The 16,857-nt window shown below is 36.9% G+C and overlaps 1 protein-coding gene and 1 long non-coding RNA gene across 6 annotated transcripts in view; both read right to left on the reverse strand.

Moving 5' to 3' along the window:
- The window catches only part of asic1c (acid-sensing (proton-gated) ion channel 1c), a 215,103-nt gene that overhangs the window by 115,720 nt on the left and 82,526 nt on the right, over positions 1 to 16,857 (reverse strand). The window lies entirely within an intron of this gene.
- LOC147838086 (uncharacterized) lies at positions 1,147 to 4,754 on the reverse strand. Its single transcript, XR_015525403.1, has 2 exons — positions 1,700 to 4,754; positions 1,147 to 1,382 (listed from the first exon to the last, which is right to left on the reverse strand). It is a non-coding gene; the product is annotated as an uncharacterized LOC147838086 (long non-coding RNA).

A 16,857-nucleotide genomic window follows, 5' to 3' on the forward strand; every position in this document is an offset into this window, starting at 1 on the left:
AAATCAGTGGAGCACAGCAGCAGACTCTCATAATGCAGCCTCCAATAGGAAGCTTCAACGCTGCCGCCGCTTCCTCCACATCAGCATTTCAGCACGCAGGAGCCCGAACCACTGCTCACCCTCTTTCAACATCCAGAGAGCTGCATTCACACGTGTTCAGATTACTGATTTCATCCTGCGCGCACTTTCATATCGTTTCCCACACATGCTGGAAACGTCAACGTATGCCATATACGCTAGGAGAACTGCCAAATCCATTTAGCGCCTATATATAAGTCAAGTCTTTTAATCATTATGGATGAGATGCGACAGGAAATCCATCCAATAGAGAAACCCCTGAGAGACAATGAGATTAGGAATGAGTATGGGTTTATATTATGTAATAAATGAGGGAAATGATACTACATAAAGAGTTTCTAGATAAGCCGCATGGTTAAACGCAAGGATTTGCTGCTGTGAAATGTGACATTTGACATTACAACCTGCAACGTTCAATACTGCCTCCTGCTGGTTATTTGGCCTGCTGAGTCAAGCGTTTGTTTTAATTACAGCACAATGGGTCGTCTCTAACAGCATGGAGGAGACCTTTCAGAACACTGACCTGAATGTTAAATGTAGCACACAATAAAAAAAAGCTCCCTAAAAAAAACAGTCGGTCAATCATGAATTGAACACCCAACAAGTCTGAATGTCACTACATGTGATTACAATAAAGCAAAGCAAATGATGTTAGAGTTATTCCTGAGGCTTTTTTTTAATGCAAATCAAAGTGTGTTTCCACTCAAATAATTATATCAATGTGTCAATCACAAATTGGGTTTTGGGCACTGAAATAATACAAGTATAATAAGCCTTTTTTCTGTACAGTACATTAGAGTATGTTGTTTCTAAATGTTTCTAAAGTCCACTTCTAAATGACTGAAGAAAAACAAAATGAAGAATTTGGACCGGCCTAGTCAAAGTCCTGACCTAAATCCAATTGAGATGCTGTTGCATGACCTTAAAAAAAAACATTTCATGCTCAAAAACTCTCCAATGCGGGTAAATTACTACAATTCTGCTGGGCAAAAAGGCCTCCAAAGTGCTGTAATAGACTTATAGCAAGTCATCAAAAGCACTTGATTGCAGTTGTTGCTGCTGAGGGTGTCCAACAGAAAAATATTTACTTAAACGAGAGATTTGTGAAGTGTGTACTCGTATATGTCAAGCGCTGTTTACAATAAAACCAAAAACATTTATTAGAAAAAAAAACAATGCATTTACAATAAAGCAAAGTAAATGATGGTAGAGTTGTTCCTGAGGCTTTTTTTTAATGCAAATCAAAGTGTGTTTCCACTCAAATAATTATATCAATGTTTCAATCAAAAATTGGGTTTTGGGCACTAAAATAATACAAGTATAATATGGCTTTATTCTGTGCAGTACATTAGAATATGTTGTTTAACTACACTTTTTGAAAGCAAAAGCATAATGAGGATTAAATCTTTTTTACTGTAATCCCCAGAAAACAAAAACCATAATTTTTTAAATATTAACATTAAATATTAACCCTAACAAGACATTTGTGAGGGGTGAACTCATATATGCCAAGTTCACTTCTAAATGACTGAAGAAAAACAAAATTAAGAATTTGGACCGGCCTATAGTCAAAGTCCTGACCTGAATCCAATTGAGATGCTGTTGCATGGGTTTTGGGCACTAAAATAATACAAGTATAATATGGCTTTATTCTGTATAGTACATTCGAGTATGTTGTTTAACTGCACTTTTTGAAAGCAAAAGCATAATGAGGATTACATCTTTTTTACTGTAATCCCCAGAAAACAAAAACCATAACATTTTTTTTATTAACATTAAATATTAACCCTAACCATAACAACAGATTTGTGAGGGGTGAACTCATACATGCCAAGTTCACTTTGAAATGGCTGAAGAAAAACAAAATGAAGACTTTGGAGTGGCCTAATCAAAGTCCTGACCTTCCAATTGAATCCAATTAAGATGCTGTTGCATGATCTTAAAAAACCATTTCATGCTCAAAAACTCTCCAATGTGGCAAAAATTACAACAATTCTGCAACTATAAGTGGGCGAAAAGGCCTCTACAGTGCTGTAACAGACTCATAGCTAGTCATCAAAAACACTTGATTGCAGTTGTTGCTGCTAAGGGTGTCCAACAGAGACATTTGTGAAGTGTGTACTCATATATGTCAAGCACTGTATATAATAAAACCAAAAACATTTAATAGAAAAAAAAACAAACAAAAAAACAATGTGATTACAATAAAGCAAAGCAAATGACGTTGGGTAGCTTTTTTGTAATGCAAATCAAAGTGTGTTTCCACTCAAATATTTATACTGTATCGATGTGTCATTAAAAAAATGTGGTTTTGGGCACTGAAAATTGGGCACATAAGAATGTGTTGTTTAACTATATTTTTTCAAAGCAAAAACACGATGATGATTATACATTTTTTACTGTAATCCCAAGAAAACAAAAACAATAACATTATTCAATGTAACAACACTTCAGATACTAAAAAATATTGTCAATAACCACTTAATAACAGTTTTAAATGGCACCAATAGACCATTTCAATATGGTCATGTCATTATCCCGTGACCATTTCCTGCCCGTTATCAAGATCATCATAAGATTTGATGATGATAGATGATCACAGAGCGCTGAACAGATCTTTTAATCCCAGTTGCTTTGCGCATGACCTGTCTTGTTGATATGATTATACATATTACAAAGGAGACGTGTTAATACGCGGCTGATAATTAATTCAGTGGGAGGGAAAACTCCTATGTCACGTTGCGGTCGGCCTGCATTCTATTTATTGTCATGAAATTTTAAAACAGACATTTATTGTCTATATATCAGCCCAATATGACTGTGGATACACTATACTTACACACAGTTCTGTTCAAACAGCTCACAAAAGTTGATTTTATCAAAGCTGCCCTTTAAAGATTATTTGAGACCAAAGTCTTTCATTGGTTTATAAAGGGTTTTGCATCTGAACTCTTCATATACAAAGGGAGAATGTCAATCAGATCATTCTGCAGATGATAAAATATCAAGTGTGATGATAAAAATAGATTTATTTATTTGTTACTATTAGAGATCAGCTATATTCACACACTGTTGCAACACAACTGTGTTTAAACCCCTTATAAAAGTGATTTTTGCATATGTCTGCTTTAATATATTTGTAGGAAAATAATGCCCCCCAAGAATTTTGAAATGAGAGGAAAGTTAAACTAAAGAGCAGCATTTATTAAAGAGTCACGAAACACCAAAACACATTTTATGAGCTGTTGACAGTCGTATATGCAGTCGTCCCACACTGCTAAAAACACTATTAGGACACCTATATTTAACTAAAAAGTGTAAATTGGTTGTTTTTGCGTTATTTCAAGCAAATTCGTACTTCCTGTTTGAAACAAATTTTTGAAGCTGCGTCACGGTCATGAGATAATAGCCTGTATTCCAGCGTGCAGACTGGACGTCTGTGCCAGAGTGTGTCTCATTACGTCTCAGAGTGTGCTGCATTAATGCATGAGTAAGGCTTGGTTCAAACCAATCAGCGTGCTCTATTGTGCAACTTCATTAATATTCATTACTGTCACAGTGTTTAGACGACAGAGACGCCACGTTGTGTTGGCAAAACAAGCATGAAGTGTTGCTTTTATAGTTTGCTGCCGTTAAGTTTTGGTTTCATTTTCTCTCTGTGAGAGCGCAGCTGGAGTCACGTGTGGATTAACAGTGTACGCGACGCTCGACAACAATAACTTAACTTACATGTCTAAGGAGGATTATTGTTTACCTGAGAGCTGTTCTCATCTGCAAACGCTGAGATCCGGATTCGCTTGTAGTCTTCTCTTAATAAAGACGCGGCTCTAGTTGCTGGTGATTGTCCTGTCTCTACGGATTTGGTAAGCGAGCGTCCAGTGCTCTTTGTTTATTCAGTTTGTTCGTATCGAACTAAGTTAACTATTGCACCGAGTGTAAACATGTTAGCACCACAACCAAACTTTAACCTCGTGTAGGATTTTCACCTAATTTTGTGACGGGAATAACACGCGCGGCTTTCTGACACTACCTGCCGTGTGCATCTAAGTTTCCGGGAAATGCGGAGGGTTTTTTTTCTCTCATTCGCCGTGCGGTATCAAACATTGCGTGAAAAATACACGCTTAGAGCAGTTCCTCGAAACAAATATCTCGTTTGTCAAGAGGGGCATGACTGAATTTCCTGAATGAAAGAGCCAAACTGCAGTTAAAGTCCACCATAGAGGTCTGCATTAAATTTCCGAATAAATCGCGGGAGCGGTCGGTAACGGGTTTAATTTGGGACGGGAGCGGGCTGTCTAGCAATATAGCGGATATTGCTATGCGAATGAGAGAGAGAGAGAGAGAGAGAGAGAGAGAGAGAGAGCGAGCTTTGCCTGTGTGTGTGCTTGGTGCTTGTGTGTGTGTGTGTGTACGTTAGTGCGCGCGCGCGCGTGAATGTGTGTGAGAGAGAGAGAGAGAGAGAGAGAGAGAGAGAGAGAGAGAGAGAGAGAGAGAGAGAGAGAGAGAGAGAAAGAGAGAGAGAGAGAGAGAGAGTTTTCCCAGATAGCAAAATACACTCGGGCCAGTTCCGGCTAGATTCTCGCCTGCCGGAGACTTACCACTCAGCCCGGCTCCGGCTGCCGGACTCCGGATGCTTGTGGACTCACTGCCCGATTCCGGCCCGAATCAATCGGGCCAGATGCGGCGGCCGTAAGCGAGCCGACGCTGCCGCATCCGCGCCGGAATCGGCCAGAGAGTAATGTGCGCTGCGGCCCAGAGCTGGCGCGACTCAGTATTTATATACCTTTATATAAAACCTTTTGGTATTACATTGGTACTTGATACATGGTATTACAAGCCTTTGAGTTGATATAACAGCAAACGCCTGTGTGTCTGCTTGGTGCTTGTGTGTGTGTTTATACAGACAGCTTGGCTGTCTGGACTGTATAGCTGGGGGATTTTCGGTTTTGTTCTCCCCCGCTCTTTAGCGGGATCGGGCGCGGCGGGCAGAAAACGGGGAGGGTCAGGCAGCGGGACAACAAACTCTTAATATAAGCGGGAGCGGTCGGGTTCGGGCTAAAACCTGGCAGGTGCGGGCGGGAGCGGGATTCAAAATTTAGTCCCGCGCAGATCTCAAGTCCACCATTTAATAATTTGGCAAATAATTTGACTACAGATGTCCATGTAAACACAGTCACCTTCTCCCGTGTGTGTGTGTTTTGACTCTGAAACTCAGCGGGTGACCAAATAGACACTCCCACACCATCCCACTTCAGTTCCTCCGACACTCCTCCCTAAACAGAGCTGGACACGCCCACTTTTCTGACTTTTTTCAAAGTAGAGATGTGAAAACACCCTGCTGAAATGAGGGGGTTTCATGGCCCTTTAAAAAAAAAGAAACCTTTATGGAATGTAAATGTCACTTTCCATCACTCTAATGTATCCCTGCTGAAAAAAGTATTGATTTCTTTGAAACGACCTCAAACTTTTAAACAGCAGTGTCTTTATATTTGTATATGAGCCATGCTTAATTCAACAGAACAATTAGCATTCTGTTCGGATTGCTACGTATATGGTAATATCCGTCCTGCAGGTCGTAATTCATAAGAAACAAAAGGACACTATAAAGGCCCCGCACTGGCACTTCCCCAATAGTTTGACACGTGAATTCCTTTCAAGCAGAAAAATTAATTAGCATTTGAAAGGGGAAAGGTGACTTTTCCAGTCCCTGAGGTAAGTCTGCGAACAGCCATTCTGTGGGAATGAACTGAGAGCTAATGAATCCGCCTTATCAAAAGACATTTGTGGAGAAGGCGAGATTGCTGTCCTTTAATGAGAATGTAGAAACACAGGGCCGGATTCGGGACACTTGTGTTCGCTTTGATGTCTAGTGAGTGGCAGAGCCCTTCTAAATGGAAATCAAACATGTTTTGGCTGGTTTCAGGGCCAAATTAAGCACTTAAAAGACTTAAAATGACAATAGAGTCATTGTGTACTCGCCTTGATGCCATTTCAATCTTTTTGCTGTTATTTTTATCTTTAAAACACACACACAATTTCAAAAAACTTTAGTTTATTAATCAGTAATGACAAATAACTGCTGTTAATATTATTATTACTATGCCTGAAATCGCATGCATCCCTATAGGGGTGTCCCCAACCCAGGCTCATTCTGAAAATGTAGCCCTATATACATTTCTAGAGAGCGCCCAATACATCCTAGGAGGTACAAATTGTTGCAGCTTTGGTTTTGCGAATCCACCAGAGGCTGCTGTGTATGCTTTTCCAGATCTCAAATTTCTCTCGCGACTGCTGTTCTTGTGTAAATCCACCAGAGGCCGCTACCTACTGACTGACTGACGATCGACTGACCCACCCTCCTCCTTCCCTCAACCCAAGCGATAGTGTTTTAAAAAGCACCAATTGCCTAGTGCTCACCAACTTTCCTAAACCCAACCGACTGTGTTTTAAAAAGTAACGCCAAGCTTACTTATCTCCCAATGTTGGCATTGTTTTCATCATCAACTTTATAATACGTCCAGACCGCAGACATACTCGCAATTTTTGCTTCAAGCTGCTTCCGAGTTCTACTTTGCCGGCATTAAACCAATAGCGTCTTTGCAACAAAGTGAAAGCACGCATTGCTGTTTCTGTGTGAAGTCAAGAAAGAGGTCTAACTCTGCCACCGCATAACTATAGATCTGTTAAAAAATAATGAGAATATATAATATACATATATATCCGAGCCCTGATCACGTGATCAGATCTAGACATCCCTAACTATTACTTCAGACAAACACACCCAGGTGAAAAAAATATATAATTAAATGCAATTAAAATACACGTAAATACCCGCAAATACATTTTTAGTACATTGTTATTTTTTTTGTTAAATAAAAGTTTGATGGTTTTACACTATAAATATTTAGTACACTTGACAAAACTTTACTAAATACCAGTAATACTTAAATAAATTTTTAGTGTACTACAATAAAGTACACTACAGAAAAAACACCCAAAAGAGTTTTATTAGTGTGTTTTTCAAAAGTGTGCTTTAAATGCTTTAAACATTAGTTGATTTTTAGTACACTGTTTACATACTAATCCTAAGTTTAATAAGTTAATATATAAAAAATATATTACTAATGTATTGTAGTAGAAGTACATTTTCCCAAAAGTTGTACTTAAGTACACTTAATGTGAATGCAATATTATCACTGATTTTGAGTGTGGTAATTTTAAGTTTACATTAAATTGACTTTATTAAAAATCTATTAGTAATGTATTGTAGTAGAAGTACATTTTTCCCCAAATACTTTTAATACAGTATTTATCACACTTTTTTTTTATTAGTCATAAATATATTTAAATGTTTAAAAGTAGGGTTCAAGTGTATTTCTAGTTGTAACTAAATATATATATATTTTTAAATACAGATATAGTATGTTAAAAGCACATTTTAGTTCAATTTCAGTGCATCTCAAAATAGCACAGTTGAGTACACTTAGATGGTATTAAGTTTATCTTAACATATACTTAATACTATCTTTAAGTATATTAAATACAAAATTAGTGTGCAAAAATAGAGCACCTTTAGTACAGTACTGAAAAGTGTACTAAGTATACTTAAATAAAGTGCATTTTAGTGCACTTTTTACCTGGGCAGAACACCCTAACACTGCAGCGCTTTTTTATTTTCTCTATAAATAAAACTTTTTGTATTTTGTTGAGTTACAGCAATGTTGTCAGCTTGCCATCCTCTAAGAAAACGTTCATGGTTGCCTAGCAGTCTAGGGACGCTGTAACATTTTCAAGTGTTGCCCGGTCCGCGGTGGTAAAAAGGTTGGCGACCACTGCTAAAAACTAATGTGCTGCAAAATAAAATGTTCATTAAGAAGATTCAAAGTTAAAACATTAAAAGTTTGTGCTTTGTCACTAAATGAATTAACGATTTTTTTGACTTTACCTCACATTTTAGTCTCGCATCGAATCTTTTGACCAATCAAATGCTCTCCAGTGTCTGACATGCCACGCCCCCTTTAAGACACTTCTCATTTCATGAGCAGCTTCTCATTCTCATGGCAGTTAAAATTTACCCAATTCCGATTTTTTGCATTATATGTGACAAAGATCGGATCTAGCGCACACATTAGGATATTTAAAAATCAGTTTCAGGTCTCCTTCATATGTGGAAATAAATCGGATATGTGACAATGTAAACAGGCAGATCGGATTTATTAAAGCATTCTGTTTAGTACGTCATTAAACTAGCGACAATGTGATCCTTCTACATGGTTTATTGGCGTAGAAGGAAGAGCATGTGTGGAGACACCACCGCGCTAAACAACAACAACAGAGGAAACATGGAGGAGGAAAGGGGTCAGTCGCCACAATTTGCTCCCACCAGACCTGAGATCTCTCTTTCGCACAAATTCCTCAGAATGGTGAAGGACACCAAATATAAACCATAGGCGCAAGCTGCAATGACGACCCTTTCCCTTATCCACCTCAAAATCATTTTAAAGTTGGGCGAACTTCACATATTTCGCAGAGCTAAAAGCAAGATAATTTCTTCCATCGTGGCTAGTGTGGCGCAGATGCTAGAACCCGCCTTTACGTATGCGTGATGTTGTAAATTGTATAGCAAGTGTAAACACATGAATCAGATATGGCTCACCATTAAAAGAACATTCATTCATTCTCTTGTCAGCTTAGTCCCTTTATTAATTCGGGGGTCACCACAGCGGAATGAACCGCCAACTTATCCAGCAAGTTTTTACACAGCGGATGCCCTTCCAGCCACATACACATACACATTCACACACACTCTCATACACTACGGACAATCTAGCCTACCCAATTCACCTGTACCACATGTCTTTGGACTTTGGGGGAAACCGGAGCACCCGGAGGAAACCCACGCAAAGGCAGGGAGAACAAGCAAACTCCACACAGAAACACCAACTGAGCCAAGGTTCGAACCAGCGACCTTCTAGCTCTGAGGTGAACGTGCTACCCACTGCGCCACTACTTTGCCATTAAAAAAAACATGTGGCAAAAAATTATAGGCAATTAGAATTGGGCATTAGGACTTGAAGGTGTAAATGGGGTCAATGCCCTCTCTTCATGTTTCATTTGAGATTACGTTAAACATCGAATAAAAATGCACATTTCAAAGCACTTCATGAGACTTTTAAAGCTTCTTCATGAATTTGTTAATGTCAATGACGAAGCCTTATTTTTAAAAGTGTGGAGGGTGAATAAACAGTCCACAGTCCGCGTTTATTTTAGTCTGAATGTTCTTTTAACCGGCTAGGTAAATGATCCTCCTCCATTGCTCTATCAAGCTTCAGCGGTCGCTCCAGGGATGTTGATGCCGAACTGAGACAGTGAATCTCTTGGGCTGGAAGTGGAGAGCTTGTTAAAAGGAAACAGAGGCAGGTGTTAATGTATTCGCTCTACTGTACCTTACTGTCTACAGGAGAGTAAACAGCCCACGTACAGTCATTCAACAGAACCAGCAAGGTTTTCAAGGGCCATCAAAACATAACCGTCCGCCCTCCGGCATTATGAGGGGGGTGGGAAAAATTCAAGCCCAAAGCAAATAATGCGTCAGAAATAACACAACACGGTGAATAACACCCTCTTTGACATAAAATGGAGGCAATTACGAACTTCAGGTTTCAAGTAATTCCAGGGTTTTAATAGACGGGCATAAATCTACATTCATAAATTCATAATCGCTGATGTCCGGTGTCAGTCTTTCAGCACAAACGGTCATCTGAATATGTAAATGTACATTTAAAGCCCACTTAACGTTAAAAAAAAGACTGCTTTTTTTTCCAGTTCTGACTCACAGATCCCGAAGGACATTTAGACTAATGATTGTATCATGTGGTGAATAATTTCTGACCTTTTAACTCTTTAAAAACGCAGAGAAAAGTCTTTATTTGCATGCATGTCCAGAGAGAGAGCTCATAATGAGTTGCATGTAGTTGAAAAGACCTTTATCTTTGGCGCACACAGCTTTTCTCCCTACCAAAACAGATCACTAGAAGCATAAAAGCAGTCTGTACAACAATCACATGGTAACTTTATGTGAAGATCAGTGTAAAGTTTCTATTTACCAATACTCTTTATGAAAAAGCTAACCATAATTTGGACTACAAGTCTTTTTTTCCCCGTTTCTGATGTACATTAAAAATAATTGGCTTTGAAATCAAGAAGAAATGTAGAGAGGGACATTACTTTGCTCACTGTGAACAGATTTGTCAATTTGATTTAAAAGTGAATAAATTAAAATCAAATAAAATTTAAATTAATTAAAGATAAATTAAATTAAAAATAATAAGAAAAATTAAATGAAAGTAAAATAAAATAAATTAAAACTGAATTAAAATAAATTAAATAAAAATTAATGAAATGTTAAAATAAACAAATAAACAAATAAATAAATAAATAAATAAATAAAGTAAAATTCAGATCCCGAGGGACATTTAGACTAATAATTGTATCATGTGGTAAATAATTTCTGACCTTTTAACTCCTTTTTCTCCATACCAAAAAAAGATTTATAGCAATCAATAAAATCACAAGCATAAAGGCAGTCTGTACAGCAATCACATGATAACTTTACGTGAGGATCAGTCTAAATAAAAAACTAAAAACAAAAAATTTATTTAATTAAATTACTTTTTAAAATAATAATAAAAAAAACTAATTAAATAAAAAAACACATTGAATAAATTAAAACAAATTAGATTAAATAAATGTACTTAAAATAAAAAATAAGGAAATACATTACAATAAAATAAAAATTTAATAAAATGATTAAACTTAATTGATAAAAAAAATAATAAAGTCAATTAAATTAAAATAATAAAATAAAATAAAAAATAAAAGTTAAAAGTGTAAAAATTTTAATGAATTAAATTAAAAAAATATATAAATGAATAAAATAAAATTCACAAATGGGCGAAGCAGTGGCGCAGTAGGTAGTGCTGTCGCCTCACAATAAGAAGATCGCTAGGTCGAACCTCGGCTCAGTTGGCGTTTCTGTGTGGAGTTTGCATGTTCTCCCTGCGTTCGCGTGGATTTACTCCGGGTGCTCCGGTTTCCCCCAAAGTCCAAAGACATGAAGTACAGGTGAATTGGGTAGGCTAAATTGTCCGTAGTGTATGAGTGTGTGTGTATATGTGTGTGTGGATGTTTCCCAGTGATGGGTTGTGGCTGGAAGGGCATTCGCTGCGTAAAAACTTGCTGGATAAGTTGGCGGTCGCTGAGGCGACCCCGGATTAATAAAGAGACTAAGCCGACAAGAAAATGAATGAATGAAAATTCACAGATCCCATATCATGACATAACATATGCAGTGAATAATTTCTGACCTTTTAACTCTTTAAAAACGCAGAGAAAAGTCTTCATTTGCATGCGTGTCCAGCGAGAGAGCTCATAATGAGTTGAAAAGACGCAGCTTTTCTCCATGCCAAAAAAAGATTTATAGCAATCATTAGAAGCATTAGAAGCAGCCTGTACAACAATCACATGGTAACTTTACGTGAGGATCAGCCTAAAGTGGCTATTTACCAATTCTCTATGCAAATGCTCATCATAATTTGGACTTCAAGTCTTTCCCCCCCGTTTATGATGTACATTAGAACTAAATGGCTTTGGAATCAAGAAGAAACATACAGAGGGACATTATTTTGTTCATGGTGAACTGATTGAATGGTTGTGGTTTGAAATTGTTGAATTTAATTTATTTAACAGTTTGATCCCTCGTTCATGCCAGTAAACAATGAATTAGATTCATGGGGGTCAAAATAAAATATAAATAAATAATAAATAATCAGAATCAGATTTAAAATCACTGCCATGTTACATAACTATAAGAAATCGTCTATTTGGATGTTTAGGGTAATTTAAATAAAATAAAATAATTGTTGGATTGTTGGATCATTTGATTGACAGTTCGAACCCTCCCCTATGCCAGTAAATAATTATTTAGACTTCATGAGAATTTAACATTTATTATGATGTGCACAAATAAAATACAAATATATATATGTAATAAGGATTTTGCAATTTTCCCTAAATATCAGTATTATTTAAGTAATATTTTAAAAAAATATAATAAAATAAAAAATAATAATAAAATTTAATTTAAATCAAATTAAATTAAAAATTAAATAAAAAAATACAATTAAATTAAAAATTATAAAAATTAAATTAAACTTAAAATTGTAAAAAAGAAATAAAATAAAATAAATTAAACAAAATATTTTTTATTAAATTAAATAAAAAGAAAAGAAAAATAAATGTGTTATGATCATATATGTAAACATTAAATTAGTTGTTTAATTATGCCTTTATAATCATTTTTAAACATTTATTAAAATTAAATAAAAAAATTTAAATGTAAAAATATAATAATAATGGTTGCTGAGTTTTCTCATCGCAAGAAATTTTTAATTATCTAAAAAAATATGATTCAGACATGATTTATAAATTTATGGTACTAGATTGCATCCATCTATATCTGTTACAAGCAATATCAACACAAAATGTACCGAATAAAACATTACAGTCTAGACTTGAAAAACTGCATCATATACAGTCAGTGACATGAGGGCAATTAAAAAACCTGACTTTTAATTTCTTTGTGAACAATTACTTTCCCCCTCTTGCTAACATGAAACGATGACCTCTGCAGTTCCGTTCACACTCCTCTATGTTTTATTGTTGAATAATAGAGACGTTCAGTGCGAGAGCTGCTGATTTATAGCTTTGCTGCATGAACCCAGCGCCGATTTTTACATGGATCATTTATCACGGATTTCATGCTTACATTTACAGTTACGTTTGATCTCGGCAGACATTTTTTATACCAAAGCGACTTAAAAGAAGCATCTCTCATAAGTGGCAACTGCTCCAGCCACTAGAAATGTGACTTAGAGCTGGGATAAGACTTTATGAATCAAGAACCATAAAAATGATTCAACTGCATGATAGCTGTAAGTACATCATTCATCAGGTCTGTAGAAGTATGTTCAGAACACTGCAGATTTAATGCGAGTGCTTTCCTAAAGCACTGTCAAATGTGGTCAAATCGGCACTGTAACCAGGAGGAAATTAATTAAAATATAATGTGGCTCATATGGCAGCATTTCACTGATGGACGATGCAAAAAATGCCTTTCTCTGGCCCTCTGCGTAAAGAAACAGATTTTTCTCTCCTTAAATTAAGAATAATTGATAAGCTTAACTTAATAAGCTAAATTAATAAGCTTTACTTCAATAAATCTGCTTAAAATAGCTCCTTTTATGTCATTTCTGGCTTTCTCGTGTTTGTTTTCTATTTATCTTTAAATCTACACTCACAGGCCACTTTATTAGGTACAACTGTCCAACTGCTCATTAACGGCAGTTTTTATTTAGACATGGTCAAGACGATCTGCTGCAGCTTAAACTGAGCATCAGAATGGGGAAGAAAGGTGATTTAGGGTTTACAGAGAATGATCTGAAATAGAAAAAAATATCCAGTGACTGGCAGTTCTGTGGGCGCAAATGCCTTGTTGATGCCAGTGATCAGAGGAGAATGGCCAGACTGGTTCCAGCTGATAGAATGGCAACAGTGACTCAAATAACCACTTGTTACAACCGAGGTCTGCAGAAGAGCATCTCTGAACACACAACACGTCCAACCTTGAGGCAGAAGACCACACCAGGTGCCACTCCTGTTAGCTAAGAACAGGAAACTGAGGCTACAATTCACACAGGCTCACCAAAATTAGACAACAGAAGATTGGAAAAACGTGTCCTGGTCTGATGAGTCTGAATTTCTGTTGCAACATTTGGATGGCAGGGTCAGAATTTAGCTTCAACAGCATGAAAGCATGGATCCATCCTGCCTTGTATCAATAGTTCAAGCTGCTAGTGGTGGTGTAACGGTGTGAAGGATATTTTCTTGGCACACTCTGGGCCCATTAGTACCAATTAAGCATCGTGTCAATGCCACAGCCAACCTGAGTATTGTTTCTGACCATGTCCATGCCTTTATGATCACAGCGTACCCATCTTCTGATGGCTATTTCACGTAGAATAGCACTTGTCAAAGTGCAAATCATCTCAGACTTATTTCTTGAACATGACAATGAGTTCATTGTACTCAAATGGCCTCCACAGTCACCTGATCTCAATCCAATAGAGCACCTTTGGGATGTGGTGGAACAGGAGATTTGCATTATAGATGTGCAGCCGACAAATCTGCAGCAACTGTGTGATGCTATCATGTCAATGTAGACCAAAATCTCTGAGGAATATTTCCAGTACCTTGTTGAATCTATGCCACGAAGGATTAAAGGCGGTTCTGAAGGCAAAAGGGGGTCCAACCTGGTACTAGCAAGGTGTACCTAATAAAGTGGCCGGTGAGTGTATGTCCAGGTAATAGAACAAATGAAGTCCAATGAACTATATACAGTACAGGTGAAGTCAGAAGTATTAGCTGTATTTTTAAATTTTAATTCTTCAGAGCCGTACATTTCTGCAATGAAAAAAATTCTCATTATTTTGAACACATGGAAGGAGAAGAAAAGAAGATTATCTGAATTGACGGTGGTTTTACTTTTTAATAAGACAAAAAGTACAAAAGTAGCAAACTAATTGCTTTAAACTTTCATTAATCTATATATATGCCATGTACAGCTAAGGGGTCAGGAAGTTCTCTGAAGATAACATTATCCTACATAATTTTTTTAGGTTTTTAAAAAGGTAAATGCAAGTTATACAGTGTGTTGTTAGTTGCAGAGCTCCTCTATTTAAAAAATAAATCCTGCAATTTCTGAAAGAGCCCAAGCCTCTCCCAAGCCCAAGCCAACTCAGAAAAAGTAATGCAAAAGTGACTCAAAAGTAATGTAACGCATTACTTACCATAAAATAGTAGGCAACTAGTTACTTTTTGGGGGGATTAACTCGATATTGTAATGCATTACATTCTAAAGTAACTTTCCCTAACACTGTATATAAGTTTACAGTACTCAAACCATTTGGTTTTTAAACATGAAAATTCGAAATACACTAATTTCATGAAAAAGTTAAACCAGACTAATTTTGATGAGTTCATGCCATCTGTGATGGTTAATTTGAAGCAATAAACTCAGATATGAACATAACATAACATAAATTACGAAGTAATATAATCAAATATAATTTGTAAACTTTATGGCTTTGTGGTTTTCTGTATACATTCATTCATTTTCTTTTCGGCTTAGTTCCTTTATTAAACAGGGGTCGCCACAGCGGAATGAACCGCCAACTTATCCAGCACATGTATTCAAGAGTTCACGCTTACCTGATGATTGATAATAAAGTTTGTTTGGCAAGCTGTCCCGGGAGAGAGCTCTGAGCTTTTAAGATCCTCGAGCCCTGGGCTCCCTCCCGTTGCAGGGCGAGAGGGGAGTTCGAGCTCAGTTAGATCTCGATGACTTGATTTGTTTATAAATAAACTTCACTTATTCAGCGAATACCCTTCCATCCACAACTCAACACTGGGAAACACCCATACACCCTTGCACACACTCACACTGTTGCCAATTTTAGCTTATTCAATTCACCTACAGCACATGTCTTTGTACTTGTGGGGTAAACCAGAGTACACGGAGGAAGCCCACACCAACACGGGGAGAACATGCAAACTGAAAAAAATGGCAACTGACCCAGCCAGGGCTTGAACCAGCAACCTTCTTGCTGTGAGGCGATCGTGCTACCCACTGTGCCCCCGTGACACCACTGTTTTTTTTCACAATTTAAAAGAAAAATATCTGAGTTTGTTGAACAACTGGGTAACCTTGCAACGAATGCATGCACTGTACTCAAATTAAACCCAAACGCGAGTAAACAACTAGGCAGAGTACAGTGAAATGCACTGTACATTGCAGTTAACAACCCCTTTAACCACTTCCTTAAAAAAAAAAAAACTGCATAAAAGTCTGAAAATGAGAGCTGAAAAAAAAACCTGCACTGAATAATTCTGCTTCATTTACAAACTCATTTTGTTCACATGAACATAACATGGCGAACAGCACTCTGGTTGTGTGTGTTTGTAATCTTTGAGGAAGCTGTACTTTTTCTCGACTGCGATTCAAGTACTACATACTGTACACTGAGAGATGAAATTAAAGTTCCAGGGGGTGCAATGTAACAAAATAAGTTCTTTTTCAGCAGCGATGAGTCACACACACACATGAAGCCGCTTCTTATCACCAATTCTCAGAAGGCACATAATCAAGCGCTCCCTTTGAGCCTGAGACAAAAGCATTCTGGGATTCAAAAGAATGTTCTGGAATTTTAAAAAATACCAAATTTTGTTGGTCAGTGACCAGAAAGGAAACACTGACAAAAATTAAAAATAGTTTGGCTATAGTCTGGGTGCTTATTCATGTTTTGAATGTTAAAGGTAAAAATGGTGCTTTTTTAACTTCCTTTAGTGTGCTGTTTGAGCATTAAAAAAAAAAGATCTGCAAAGCTACAAAGCAGAAAATGTTCCAGCAGGAGTAATCCTCTATATAAGAAAGCAGCATTGTTTCTGACCATTCTCAAACGCTTTCATTGTAGCTCTTAGTTTTCTTCTGGGAATGAACACATCACTACATTCTGAATTTAAGGAATTTCTGAGCCAAGTTGCAATGTTTTTGTCAGTGTTTCACATATTTAATGTTTAATATTCCCACAACAAAGGATGCACCAAAATTACATTTCTGGGCTAAAACCAAAACTTCTGCAGGCACTTGGATTAAAACCAAAA

This window comes from Danio rerio, chromosome 24, assembly GCF_052040795.2.
Source record: "Danio rerio strain M-AB ecotype USA chromosome 24, GRCz13ab, whole genome shotgun sequence".
Lineage (NCBI taxonomy): Eukaryota > Metazoa > Chordata > Actinopteri > Cypriniformes > Danionidae > Danio > Danio rerio.